At 41.4% G+C, this 13,035-nt stretch overlaps 1 long non-coding RNA gene across 2 annotated transcripts; it reads left to right on the forward strand.

Moving 5' to 3' along the window:
- Positions 1-3,984: 3,984 nt before the first annotated feature.
- On the forward strand, positions 3,985-12,766 carry LOC131812648 (uncharacterized). 2 transcript variants are annotated; one of them, XR_009346425.1, is made up of 4 exons: positions 3,985-4,135; positions 4,587-4,732; positions 11,825-12,029; positions 12,367-12,766. It is a non-coding gene; the product is annotated as an uncharacterized LOC131812648 (long non-coding RNA). The 2 variants fall into 2 exon arrangements; XR_009346426.1 differs by having other exon boundaries at positions 4,597-4,732.
- The last annotated feature ends 269 nt before the right edge of the window (positions 12,767-13,035 follow it).

Genomic DNA, 13,035 nt, shown 5'->3' on the forward strand with positions numbered 1-13,035 from the left:
TGCATGTGTGTGCTTGTATGCATCTTAAATTTAGAGGTGAGTTACATTGTCAGTCACATGATATCAGGGGCTATCGCAGAGCTGATAAAATTCTTCTGAGTCTGTGATCCAAACTGCCTTTGGTTTCTTTAATCATCCAAGGAACAGAGAGGCCACAGCTAGGAAGGGGAAAGGAAATCCCAGAAGTGGTAACATTGATATTTGTGTAGAATTATCTTGTGCAGAAATCTGCAAAAATAATATAATTGTAGCTTTTATTGACTTTCCATTGGTCTTCCATATCATAAGCTCAATATAGACACTACAGTATTGATAATTCTACAAAAAATGCATTTTAATATCCCTCAAGAATTTAGGATTGATACAAATTGTCCTCTATCCTAATGATCTGAAACTGTAGACAAAAATGGACGCCTTCCCTCCCAGGACAGGAGATGAGTCTCCTCCCGTGTGTTGATGATATGATTTTCATGTCATGGTCTAAGAGTGGCCTCAGTAATTGGTTCTGAGTAATTAACCATTGTCAGTGCTGTTGATGAAAAGGATTCCAAAGCTAATGTCATTATCATTAGCAGATATTTCCCCAAATTCAATTGATTTAAATAAATTAAAAAAAACAAACAAAAACAGCAATCATAATAAAACAGCCCAAATCCAAAGAACGTATCCAGCCATTTCGTTTGCTTGGGGCTAATTTATCCTGCCAAATCCACTTGGAAGCCATGTGATTTACTGATATATTATTGAGAGTTTGTAATATCCATTGGGGTGACTGTTAACATCTGCTCTGGATATTTTGTAGTTCAAAATAATCTTAACCATGGTTTGTGGAACATGGCTTTGTGTACAGGAATCTAGGCTGCTTCCTGAAGGAAAAAAAAACCAATTTTGCCAGTATATTCATCTTTGTGGAAAAGGGTAACTTTTGATTTGGGTGGAGATCCTGGCTAGTTTCCTCAATTTTTAAAACAGGACATTATTGCCTGTGCAATTGTGTTCTCACACAGTGGTAGGCTAGAAATGCCTTTCTCTGGCTTAAGAGACTGTGTCTATCTCTTCCTATATCCATGGTCAGCGATGTCAGGTTGGTTAGCTTGAAATTGGTCATAGCAGGAGTATTTACCCCAGCGATTCTCAGCGAGGGTCATTTTGCCCCTTAGGGGATATTTGGCCATCTCTAGAGACATATTCTGTCATCACAACTGGGGGTTTACTACTGACATCTAGTGGGTAGAAGCCAGGGATGCTGCTCAATATCCTACAATGCAAAAGACAGCTCCCCCCAACATAGGATTATCCAGTCCAAAATGTCAATAGCAGTTAGGTTGAGAAACTCTGATTTGTACCATAGAAATTAGGAAATTTAACAAGTCTATTTTTTAGAAATTATATTTTTTAGCCACAGTTTACCAACCACGTACCCCAAAATGAATTTTTATACCTGCATCATTGTACAATCTCTAATTCCCAACAAAAGCCCATGAGGACAAGTGATGTTCGTGGAAATCTGAAAGCTGTCTTGTCCCCTGAATAATTCATAGAGACCATGTTTGGCTTTTTAATTTTTGTTTACTTTCTAAAGATTTTATTTATTTGAGAGAGACAGAGATAGAGATAGAGAGAGAAAGAGAGAGAGAGAGAGGCAGAAGCAGGCTCCTCACTGAGCAGGAAGCCCAAGGCAAACCTCCATCCCAGGACCCTAGGATCATGATCTGAGCTGAAGGCAGACACTTAAGCTACTGAGCCACAGAGGTGCCCCTTTTTTTTCCTTTCCTTTTCTCCTTCTTCTTTTTAATAAAGGGCAGATAGTAAATATTTTAGGCTTTGCAGACCATATGGTCTCTATTGCAACTATTTTTGTCTGTCATTATAGTGTGAATGCATCCACAGACAAAACATAATGAATGGACGTGGCTCTGTCCCACAAAAACTTTCTTTACAGAGTACACCACACAGTTTGCTGACCCCTGACTTAGTAGCTTAGCCCCTTTTCAGAACTGCCTTCACTGAGATTTTCTTTTGATGCAGAACATTCAGCTTTTATTAAAGATATAAGAAATTACCAAATTACATTTGCTGCAACATTTGGTACCAAAAAAATCATTGAGGACATTTTTTTTTTAAAAGATTTTATTTATTTATTTGACAGACAGAGATCACAAGCAGGCAGAGAGACAGGCAGAGAGAGAGGAGGAAGCAGGCTCCCTGCTGAGCAGAGAGCCCGATATGGGACTCGATCCCAAGACCCTGAGATCATGACCTGAGCCGAAGGCAGTGGCTTAACCCACTGAGCCACCCAGGCGCCCCTGAGGACATTTTTCCATTGAGGCATTATACGCTTCATTCTTAAGGTAAAGAATTTCTTAAAATGCTTGACTTCCCACTGAGGAACTAATTATGCTTACTTTTTTTTTCAGATTTTCCTTTATACTAGGAAGCCAAAACTATACTTAATATTCACCTATAGTATTTCCCAATTTGACTAATAAGAATCAGCTGTGGGTATTTAAAAAAATATAGGCTCCTGAGCTCCACTTCAGATCTCCTGAATCTGTCTTCATGGTGGAGGGGTGGGGGCTAGGTCAGCGCTTTTCAAACTTTATGTACATATAAGTCACTTGAGAATCTTGTTAAAAGGCAGATTCTTTTTTTTTTTTTTTTTTTTTTAAGATTTTATTTATCTTATTTGACAGAGAGAGATCACAAGGAGGGAGAGGCAGGCAGAGAGAGAGGAAGGGGAGCAGGCTCTCCGCTGAGCAGAGAGCCCAACGAGAGGCTTGATCCCAGGAATCTGGGATCATGACCTGAGCCAAAGGCAGAGGCCTTAACCCACTGAGCCACCCAGGCGCCCCTAAGAGGCAGATTCTGATCCAAAAGCTGAGGGATTCTGCATTTTTGAAAAGTTCCCAGGTGATGTTGATGCTGTTGGTCTTGAAATCACAATTGAAGCAAAGTCCTAGAGTATCAATATTTTGGTAACAAATTCTCCTCAGATTCTTTTCTTATCACTGAATTGCATCTGAATTATGTTTTTCCTTATAAATATTATGTTTACATTCTGCTGTTTTTTGTTTCTGCTTTAATTTATGGTTTGAATATCATTTTGTATGTTCTCTTTTAAGTCTCTTAAATCCTTTGGAGGGAGTCAGATGGGCAACAGAAATAAATCTAAGATGAATAACTTTGAATGGCTTTTTTTTTTTTTTAACGATTGTGCAATATAAATTTAGTCTGATACTAATTAGTTATACTTCTCCTAATCCAAACGTAACAAATAACCAGATTAGTTTTGTTACTTCTTCAAGACAGGGGTCTTTAAAATTTGGGATCATCAAATTCAGTCATTGAATGTATTTGTCTGCTTTACCGTATGTCTGTTTAACCTTTTTTTTTTTAATATAATTTTTTATTTTTTATAAACATATATTTTTATCCCCAGGGGTACAGGTCTGTGAATCACCAGGTTTACACACTTCACAGCACTCACCAAAACACATAACCCTCCCCAATGTCCATAATCCCACCCCCTTCTCCCAAATCCCCTCCCCCCAGCAACCCTCAGTTTGTTTTGTGAGATTAAGAGTCACTTATGGTTTGTCTCCCTCCCAATCCCATCTTCTTTCATTTATTCTTCTCGTACCCACTTAAGCCCCCATCTGTTTAACCTTTAAAACGTTCCCTCGCTCTGGGCCAGTATAAAAAGGTCCTCACGATACCGATCCCTTAGCTTTTACTCCCTGATCCTGTCCATGAAGAGTTTCTGCACGGGATCAAGCTCCTTATTAAATGTCACTGGTGTAAGGCTCATGGTTTTCCACAAATGGACTGAGACTGCTGACCCAACAGAAGAGGAACACTTGCACACCCCGGAACCGTCAAAGATGTTCTTTGTTAGGGCCCCAGAAACTCTATGGTTTCGCGTGGCAGAGCGGCCACAGTCTGACTTCCGGTCTCCTCGTTGGCCTGACTGACCTGCCTCGCAATGCATTATGGGGCATACCTCAGCCTGGTGGACCGGCTGCCTTTGGGGAGGTCGTCACCCCTTGGACATGAACACTCTTTTATAACATCATTTCCTTCAGTTTACATTCAGGAATTAATCGTTTTCCGCCCATCGTGTTGTGCGCCAAGATTTGTGAGTAAAGGTTATCCCGTTTCATGGGAAGGAGTTCCCAGTATTTACACTCTTCCCTCTTACCGGTGGAGCTTTAGGATTAAAAGGCACCACCTCTGGGCGCCTGGGTGGCTCAGTGGGTTAAGCCGCTGCCTTCGGCTCAGGTCATGATCTCAGGGTCCTGGGATCAAGTCCCGCATCGGGCTCTCTGCCTGCCTCTCCATCTACTTGTGATCTCTCTCTGTCAAATACATAAATAAAATCTTAAAAAAAAAAAAAAAAAAAAAAGGCACCACCTCAGCAGGCCTTTTCAGCCTTGCTGTGTGTTTCCCCTTGCAGCCCTTAGCAACGGGCAGGAGGTGGCAAAGGAGGCAGTGGACTGTTCAGTGGTAGAACGTGGACCTTCTGGCCCCGCGTGAAGTCTGTCAGCCACAGATTGCACAGCTTCTTTGGCTGTTGACCATATTTGCAGTGTCTCCTAGAGTTCTGAGCAGAAGTGGAGAGAGGACGCCATGCACCACCGCTTGTGGGATTAGGCTTGTTCCGGAGTGGTCAGGCCATGATCTGGTGTCCAGGTGGTGGAGGGCACAGCCCTCTCGGCTCTTGGAGTCCGACTCAGTAAGTATGTTAAATTTCCTTTGTCACTAGGTGGCAGAATATAATTAAGATGTCCGAGTTTCCCCCATAACGTTGGACAGTGTTTCTAGCTCCTTCCTAATGACCTCCTTCATTACTTTGCAGTATTTGCTAATGCCACTTAAGGCTGAGGCAATAAAATAAAAATTCCTTCTGCAAACACTTCCTATATTATCTAGGATTTTACTTTTTTTTTTTTCTTCATTTAACTAGCTTACCTCTTAGGGTGAAGCATCCTTAGCATAAATCACATTCTCTTCCTAAGGGTTACTGTTTGGACAATCTGAGCTTCTTACTTTTACATATTATTTCATTCTTCTCTGTCTCTCTCTTTTTTTAAGTGGACTCCATGCCTCAGGTGGGGCTGGAACTTCCAACTCTGAGATCTAGAGTCACGTGCTCCACTCATGGAGCCAGCCAGGCACTCTATTCTTTTGAAGCAAATCCCAGACATTGTTTCACTTCGCTTATATCTATTCCAGTGTGTATCTGTAAAATAAGGGCTATTGAATCTGTGCAGTTTTGATGATTAGCACAATCAGATAATGAAATATATTCCTGTGGCTCATAGTGTTAAGATATGCACAGTTATTTGCAAAAGCCCAGTTTTGCAGGGTCAGGATTTGCGTGTGGTCTGACTGGAATGGGCCAGTTCCCCTGCTTATGGAATCTGGAATTTATTCTGATGGGGAAAATGTTTTCATGACTCAATGTGGATCACCTTTCAACCCTCAGATGAGTGTATACAGAGTTTGAATGAACAGAAAGCAACAGATCAAATGTGTGGTTGGCATAACAATTAGAAAATCAATCTTTCATATGCCCTTTGCTCCATATTCAGTCATCAGAGGGGTGGGAAGTCTTCAGCTGCATCTCCTGTGGCCCTCGCTTCTGGGGTCTCAGTCTTGGCTTCTGGAGTCACAAGACTGAAGTCTCAGCCTTATGCTGTTATTTCCTGCCCTTCCAGGGCCAGTCTCAGTGCTTACGTCTTCCTCAGCTGGGGCTTCTCCTTCCCTATTTCTCCCTGTCTAGAACTGGCCCACAGTACCCTTTTTACCCCCTTGGCCTTTGCAGTGTTGAGTACACCTTTTCTGCAAGGGTTGCTATGTTTTCCTCTCTCCCCACTTCCTCTTCAAAATCTTACTGTTCTGTGAAGGCCCCAGCTGATTCCCCTTTCCATAGTGCTCATACCACAAATTTGGCTGGTTGCCCCACTTCCGTTTTTCCATTTACACTTCCCCATGTACTGGATGTTTGCCGCATGCTGGGGACCGCACTAAGTGCGAGGGATATAAGAATGAGAGAATCAGAACCCTGCTTTTGAAGAGCTTATTGCTTGACTGAGGGTGAGGTGAGCAGGGGAGTAGAGCATAAATGAGGGCAGTGCAAAATAGTATGTGCTGGGAAAATTGTAGGCACACGTGATATGAGAACATAGAAGAGGGATGGGCTTACTGTGTTTGGCAGGGAGGCCAGAAAAGACTTGTCCAGCATGAGCATTTTCTTTCTGTTTTTATATTTAATTTAATGTATCCTATTTATTTTTATTAATTTGTCAGGTTATATATCAATATAGTTCAAATATATATGCATATACTATAAAATTAACTCACATATCTATCACCCCTAATCCCCATTACTCTTCTACTCATCCCCATGCTGTCCAAAGGCAACTACTATTACTAGTTTCATATGTGTCCTTTCAGAATTTCTGTATACATACACAAGCAAATATAAATAAATTTTTTTCTTTCTCCTTTTTTTACTCCAGAAGTGCATAGTATACTTACTGGTCTGTACTTTGCTTTTTTAACTTAATATTATCGTTTAGTGCTTAAAAAAATGGACTCTGAAATAAAACCCCTGTTTTATAATTCACCTGCTGTGTGAACGTGGCAAGTTACTTAACTCCTCATTGCTTTAGTGTCTATACCTGTATATGAGATTTTCAGAATCTTGCAACTTTATCATATACTAAAATCTTTTTTTTTTAATACTAAAATCTTTTATGGACATTCTATTGTGTTCTCTTGGTCTGTCTATTCATGTGCCAATACCACACTGTTTTAATTTTTAAGCTTCTACATTATGTTTACTGTTTGGTAGGGCTGGTCCCCAAACGGGGACTTGAAGGATGATTGGAATTCCCTGGGAAGAGATGACAGCACCAGTGACAACTGATGTTATTAGTACAAACTGTTTACATCACCGCCACCATTTTATTGTATGTTTACTGTGTGTGAGATGCTCTGAGTCATTCCTTGTTTACTTCTGACTATGTTTGTTTTCCCTTTGCTTTGAAAATTTGCCTCTTTATTTTATATATATTTACTTCATTGTAGGTAACATTTTAAGTCCTTTTGGGAGCAAGGAGAGGCATAAATACAAAGAGACAGGGAACTGTATTGGGTAGGTTACTTTGCATAATAAATCCCTAATTCTTGTAACAACCCTACAAGGTAGATATAATTATCCTCTTTTTATAATTAAAGGCACTGAAGACTGGAGAAATCAAGTAATTTTCTTAAGGTTATATAGCAAATTAAGTGTAGATTCAGAATTCAAACCAAAGTATGTTGGTGTTATAATCTTTGTGGTTCCTGGTGCTTTCTAAACCTTACTAGGTGAAATTGTTTATAAAGGTTCTGATAAGGATAGTAGAAAGAGTAGCTGGGAAAGAAAGTAAATCCTTATAGGGAACAATTATACACATTTTTTCTTACTGGCTAATATATGCATATAGTAACTGTGGACCATGAAAAATCAACACTACCATGTGATTTTGTTGTTAACTGTTAATTCATCAAACAAATCCAGAGTTTACCATGTCAGGCACTTTGCTAGTTACTGAAGATAAAATGACACATGCTATCTGGTACCTAGCCCTTTACTCCTCCTGTGGGAGTGAACTAGCAAGTCTTTCTGGTCTCAACGTCTTCATCCATTGCACCATGAGGAATATCTAGTCCATTTTTTAATCTTATGCTAGTTTATGCCCAAGTTTTTGTTTGAAAGCTGTTAATGCAGATATGATTAACGAGTAGCAGCTTCTTGGACTATTTTAAAGATTGTGAGCTATATCTGGAATCTCTGGAAAGGAATGCAGTGACTGCTATGGGGGCAGGAGGGAGAAATGAAGGCAAACAAGCCATGTACTTGTCATACCTGAATTAGTTGTCCGGAATGATCAGTTTCTTTCTGTGGCTGTTATAAATCACACCAATTGTATTTTATTGCTTGAATTCACCATTTCTTAAATTGCTATATAAGTTATTCTCCTGTTGGGAAGTCCTAGAGAAAGAAAGCCATTTAACTTGTTGAGACAGTTTCTCCAGCATATTTTTTGTACAAGGCATCTGTCCCTTCATTTCTAATCACACAAGCCATATCAATACTGGATGTATCACTTTGTCCCAGTTCTGGAATTCTGTCCACCATCACTGTCAGTGGATGCCTTTGATTTCTTAGTATTTTTTCTTAAGATTTTGTTTATTTATTTGACAGAGAGAGACACAGCAAGAGAGAGAACACAAGCAGGGGGAGTGGGAGAGGGAGAAGCAGGCTTCCTGCTGAGCGGGGAGCCTGATGTGTGGTTCCATCCCAGGATCCTGGGATCATGACCTGGGCTGAAGGCAGCTGCTTAACAACTAAGCCACCCAGGTGCTCTAGTATTGTTGTAGTGACTTTTGTTAGGAAGAAAAACTCCTGGGCTGAATGCTACTCTGTTGTATGGAAGCCCTTTGTTCAATAATTTCTGTCTGTCTTGCCATCTAAAATTCCTTTTGCGACCACAGCTGGAGTTAAAAATAGTTACAGGTTGGGGCACCTGGGTGGCTCAGTTGGTTGAACCTCTGCCTTCCAGCTCAGGTCATGATCTCAGGGTCCTGGGATCAAGCCCTGCATCGGGCTCTCTGCTTGGCGGGGAGCCTGCTTCCTCCTATCTCTGCCTGCCTTTCTTGTGATCTCTCTCTTTCTCAAATAAATAAATAAATAAGATAAAAATGGTTGCCGGTTGCCTGTCTGGAGTTTTACTGAGGTAAGACCACACACAAATGAGTTCTTGCATGACTGGGGTGTGTTAGAAGATAATTCTTTTCATTCTGTTTGTTTGCTGAAAGCCATGCTCATTAATGAAAACCTTCCTCTAAGATGTTAATCCTCAAATGGCTGTTGCCTCATGGGAAATGCATTTGAACTGCTGAACAGGTTTCTGTCTGGCCACTTGTGGTTATCTCTCTGGCCATGGAGGGTAGAGAGGTGGTGGCAGTTGCGCTATGTATGGCACGGGGTAGTCACTCAAAGAATATTGCATTTGGAGTCACTGACTCTGGGGGCAAGACCTGGTACCATTGCTTGGTTTCTGTGTAAACTTGAGCCAGTCAAACTCTGAATAGAGCTGATTCAACTCTAAATGATGACTGTAATAATTCTGATCTCCCTAATTTAGGGAGTTGTTGAGAGGACTGAATGCGATGATATATGGAAAACATTGATTTAAGTTTTCATATTAAATGTCTAGGTTTACATTTTTTTTCCCTGCTGGTTTTCCCATAGCTCTTGTCTTAAACAGATGTGAAATACAGTCTTTATTGCAGCTTTTCCTGACAGTATTTTTATGAAAAGCTATAGGCCCAATACCTTATACGAAAACCAACTTGGTTTTGGTGATAGTCTTTCTCTTGCTTTTTCTTTTACCACTGTTGTTGTTCATTATTGTCTGTAGATTTTAAGCACAATGTACCCTGACCTATAAATTACACCTCAGTGTTAATATCTTTAAAACAAGTCTGTGAGAGGGAAAAAGAGATGCTCTGTTCTACAAAACTTAAGAAAAATTTAATTGAACAAATGCTTCAGGTAACTGAGGCTCTGAGAGAAAGGAGAGTCTAAAAGAAAAAAAGTAGTGTTAGAATAGAAATACCTATTTGGCGGGGCGCCTCGGTGGCTCAGTGGGTTAAAGCCTCTGCCTTTGGCTTCGGTCATGATCCCAGGGTCTTGGGATCGAGCCCCGCATTGGGCTCTCTGCTAAGCGGGGAGCCTGCTTCCTCCTCTCTCTCTACCTGCCTCTCTGTCCTACTTGTGATCTCTGTCTGTCAAATAAAAAAATAAAATATTTAAAAAAAAAAAAGAAATACCTATTTGGCAAAGTGCTAAGGGTCTATATACTCTGTGCCTTAACTTATGTGAAGATATGAGGATTTCTAACATGAGATTCCATTGCATATTGCAGTTTTGTCTATCCATTTTTCAGTCGATGTACATTTGGGTTGTCCTAATAAACATCTTGTACCCCAAACTCCATCGCAGCATCTACTTCTGCAGAGCCCAACTTCCAGCCTGTCCACACTTGGGACCCTATGGGGGTTCTCAACTTCTGCACCAATGGGGGTTATCAAGAAATTCTTCCAGTAAAGGTGGTTCTGCTCAAAGAGAAATCCAGTACCAGATACCAAGATAATAAAAAGCTTTCCATAATAACATAATAGGCCAATGTGTTGTCTTTTTGGTCTTAGAGTAGGCTTCTTTAGGGAGGAGATTCAGTGTAGTTGAAATTTGGTGAGGGCACTGGGTAGCTCAGTTCTTTGGGCATCTGCCTTCGGCTCAGGTCTTAATTTCCAGGGTCCTGGGATCAAGTTCCACATCAGGCTTCTTGCTCCACAAGAAGTCTGCTTCTCCCTCTGTCCCTCCTCCAACTCATTCTCTCAATCTCTCTCTCTCTCAAATAATAAAGAAATAAAATCTTTTAAAAATTTCTGATGAAAAAGAAGACAGAAAGGCCAGGTGAGAGGTGAGGCCAGAAGTACTGGTAGGGGCCACACTGTGAATGACATTTATGCCAGAACAAGATATTTGGATACTTCCTGTAGCAGTGGAGATTCATGTAAGTTAAGTGAAGTGTGATCAGGTGCATCCTCACTTCATATGTGGCTTACAAATGGTGAGCAGCTCTTCTGTCTTAGAAGACATTGTGAGTTGGCCAGAGTCTGAGTGGGAGAATCTGCTGGAGAGGAAGAGATGAAATATAGGTTGAAGAAGTACTCAGAATGAATTCCAGGGGTGCAGAACATGCAAACGAGACTGCAGGAAAGGTGGAAAGGAATCATAGTAAGAGAAGCTGGATGGCCTATTGGAAAGAATATGGCCCTGGAATCTGATACACCTGGGTTTTGATTTCTCTTTCATCCTGTAGCAGCTCTGTGACTTTAAGCAGATTATCTAACTTTTCACTTTTTAATAAAAGATTTACTGATGTATTTTGAGAGAGAGAAAGCGCAAGCATGAGTGGGGGGGTGTGTAGTAGGAGAAGGAGAAAGAATCTCAAACAGACTCTGCACTTAGTGCTGGGCCCGACATAGAGATCAACTCCATGACCTTGAGATCATGACCTGAGCTAAAACCAAGAGTCAGATGCCACCCAGGTGCCCCTAACTTTTCATTTTTAAAAGGAGGCTAGTTATTCTTAACTTTCTGCATTTTGGTGTGAATGTGAAGTGACAAACCCTATAGAACGCAGCCAACTCCTCTTAGTTCCCTTCCCCTGTCCCTGTAAGCAGGGCAGGCCTGAAAGGCAGAACCCAGGGTGGAGGTCCAGAGTTGGGTCATCAGGTAAATAGGACAGAAGGCAGGGATGGTAAGGGCTGCTGGGGACCAAGGAGCAGGATGGGGAAATGAGAGGAGGGCCAGAACCCAGGGAATCCCAAGGCCGGTCCCAGGTAGGAGCATATCTGTCTGCATGGATATCATTTCTCTGGAGCCCTGGCCTTTTTGAAGGTTCAAACAGCCTCTCCCTGATCCACCAACTCATCAGGCCTCTACAACCTCCAATGGTGGCTGTTGGGGTCCATTTGGATTGTGGATCCTGACAACCCCCACAATTTTAGACCCTTTGTAACTAGATGAAGCAAAGTCAAGAGTTGTGTTTGGCAGGTGTACCTGCCTGGTACAGAGTTTGTACCAGCCCCCTGGTACAAAGAACAAGATTCTTTCTTGTTTTCCTTTTATTATTTTAAAGTCCCTTTCACTGATACATGTCTTGGTTTTTTAAAAAGTTACATTGCATGTGCTAATTTTCAGTTCTGAGGGATGTATGGTTGAGCTCCATGACCTCCGAGGCTCCTTGCCATTCTGTGATGCTGGGACTGGAAGTCAAGAGGAGTTCAGCACCTGCTTTCTGAGCCATCATGGCCATCTGCCATCTCAGACTTAATCTTATCCATCTTGGAGTCCACCACTTTTCAGCTGTGTGGGGATGTTGCCAGCCTCCAAAACCACTAAAACGGTACAGAAAACTGCATTTGACCCCTTGGGGACTTCCTCATCTTCTGTGTGGAGATACTGGCAGGCTCCAGAGACATGAAAATGGTACAGAACCTGTTTGTTTGACCTGTTGGGATTACTCATTGGCATTTCCACATTCAAAAGTGCAAAAATAATTGAGGTGTGTAAAAAGGAGCCCGAGGCCACACAGAAACTTGAGGTAGTTTCATTCTTCGATGTTTAACTAGAATTTGTGGGTATTTGATTGTCTTGTGTTCACTTATTTAGAAATCATTTGCTGAGTGCTTCCTCTAATACTCTGAAGTTTATGAAATTGCATTTTTTTTTTTTTTTTGTAGATGAAAGATGATAAAATGGCAGTGATGTCACATGATCTGACCTAACATAGGCCAGCTCGGAGCCATGCCAGGAGCTGGAGATGCAAAAGGATGAAACACAGCTTCTGACCTGGAAGGGCTCAGAGCCCAGGAAGGAGGACACAGATAGTTGGAGCACAAGTGATACAGCTTCTGTTACAGATGTGTACAAAGGGAGGCGTGTGGTACACCCCCAAGAGGGAGGGACCAAAACAAAGGCTTCCTAGGGAAGCCTCCTGGACTTTAGTATGTGGAATAAGAGATTTTTGGTGAAGTTCTCAAAACTGACCTGCCATGTTAGGAATGCATAGTATGGTAGCTTTATACAGTGTCAATTTAGCCTCAGGTCTAACTGCTGTAATAAATCCTTTATTCTCTATCACTCGTCGTGGCTCTGCTTCTCTGTCCCCTGATGAATGCACCCAGTAAGTCTCAGTTCACCCTATGTTCCATTGATTAATACTCCATATTTGAGGACCATAGTAAGTAGCACAGAATAATATAGTTTCAAATGCCAACATCTATGAAGATAATGGCCTGTTGGGTTGACTTGGAGACAGGCTGCCACCCCAGATCCCCACTCAGCAAGTCATGTCTCCAACTCCTACATTAGGACAGAGGTCATTGTTTAATTCAAGGCAGTACCTTGTA

Source organism: Mustela lutreola, chromosome 12 (genome assembly GCF_030435805.1).
Source record: "Mustela lutreola isolate mMusLut2 chromosome 12, mMusLut2.pri, whole genome shotgun sequence".
In the NCBI taxonomy this organism is placed as follows: domain Eukaryota; kingdom Metazoa; phylum Chordata; class Mammalia; order Carnivora; family Mustelidae; genus Mustela; species Mustela lutreola.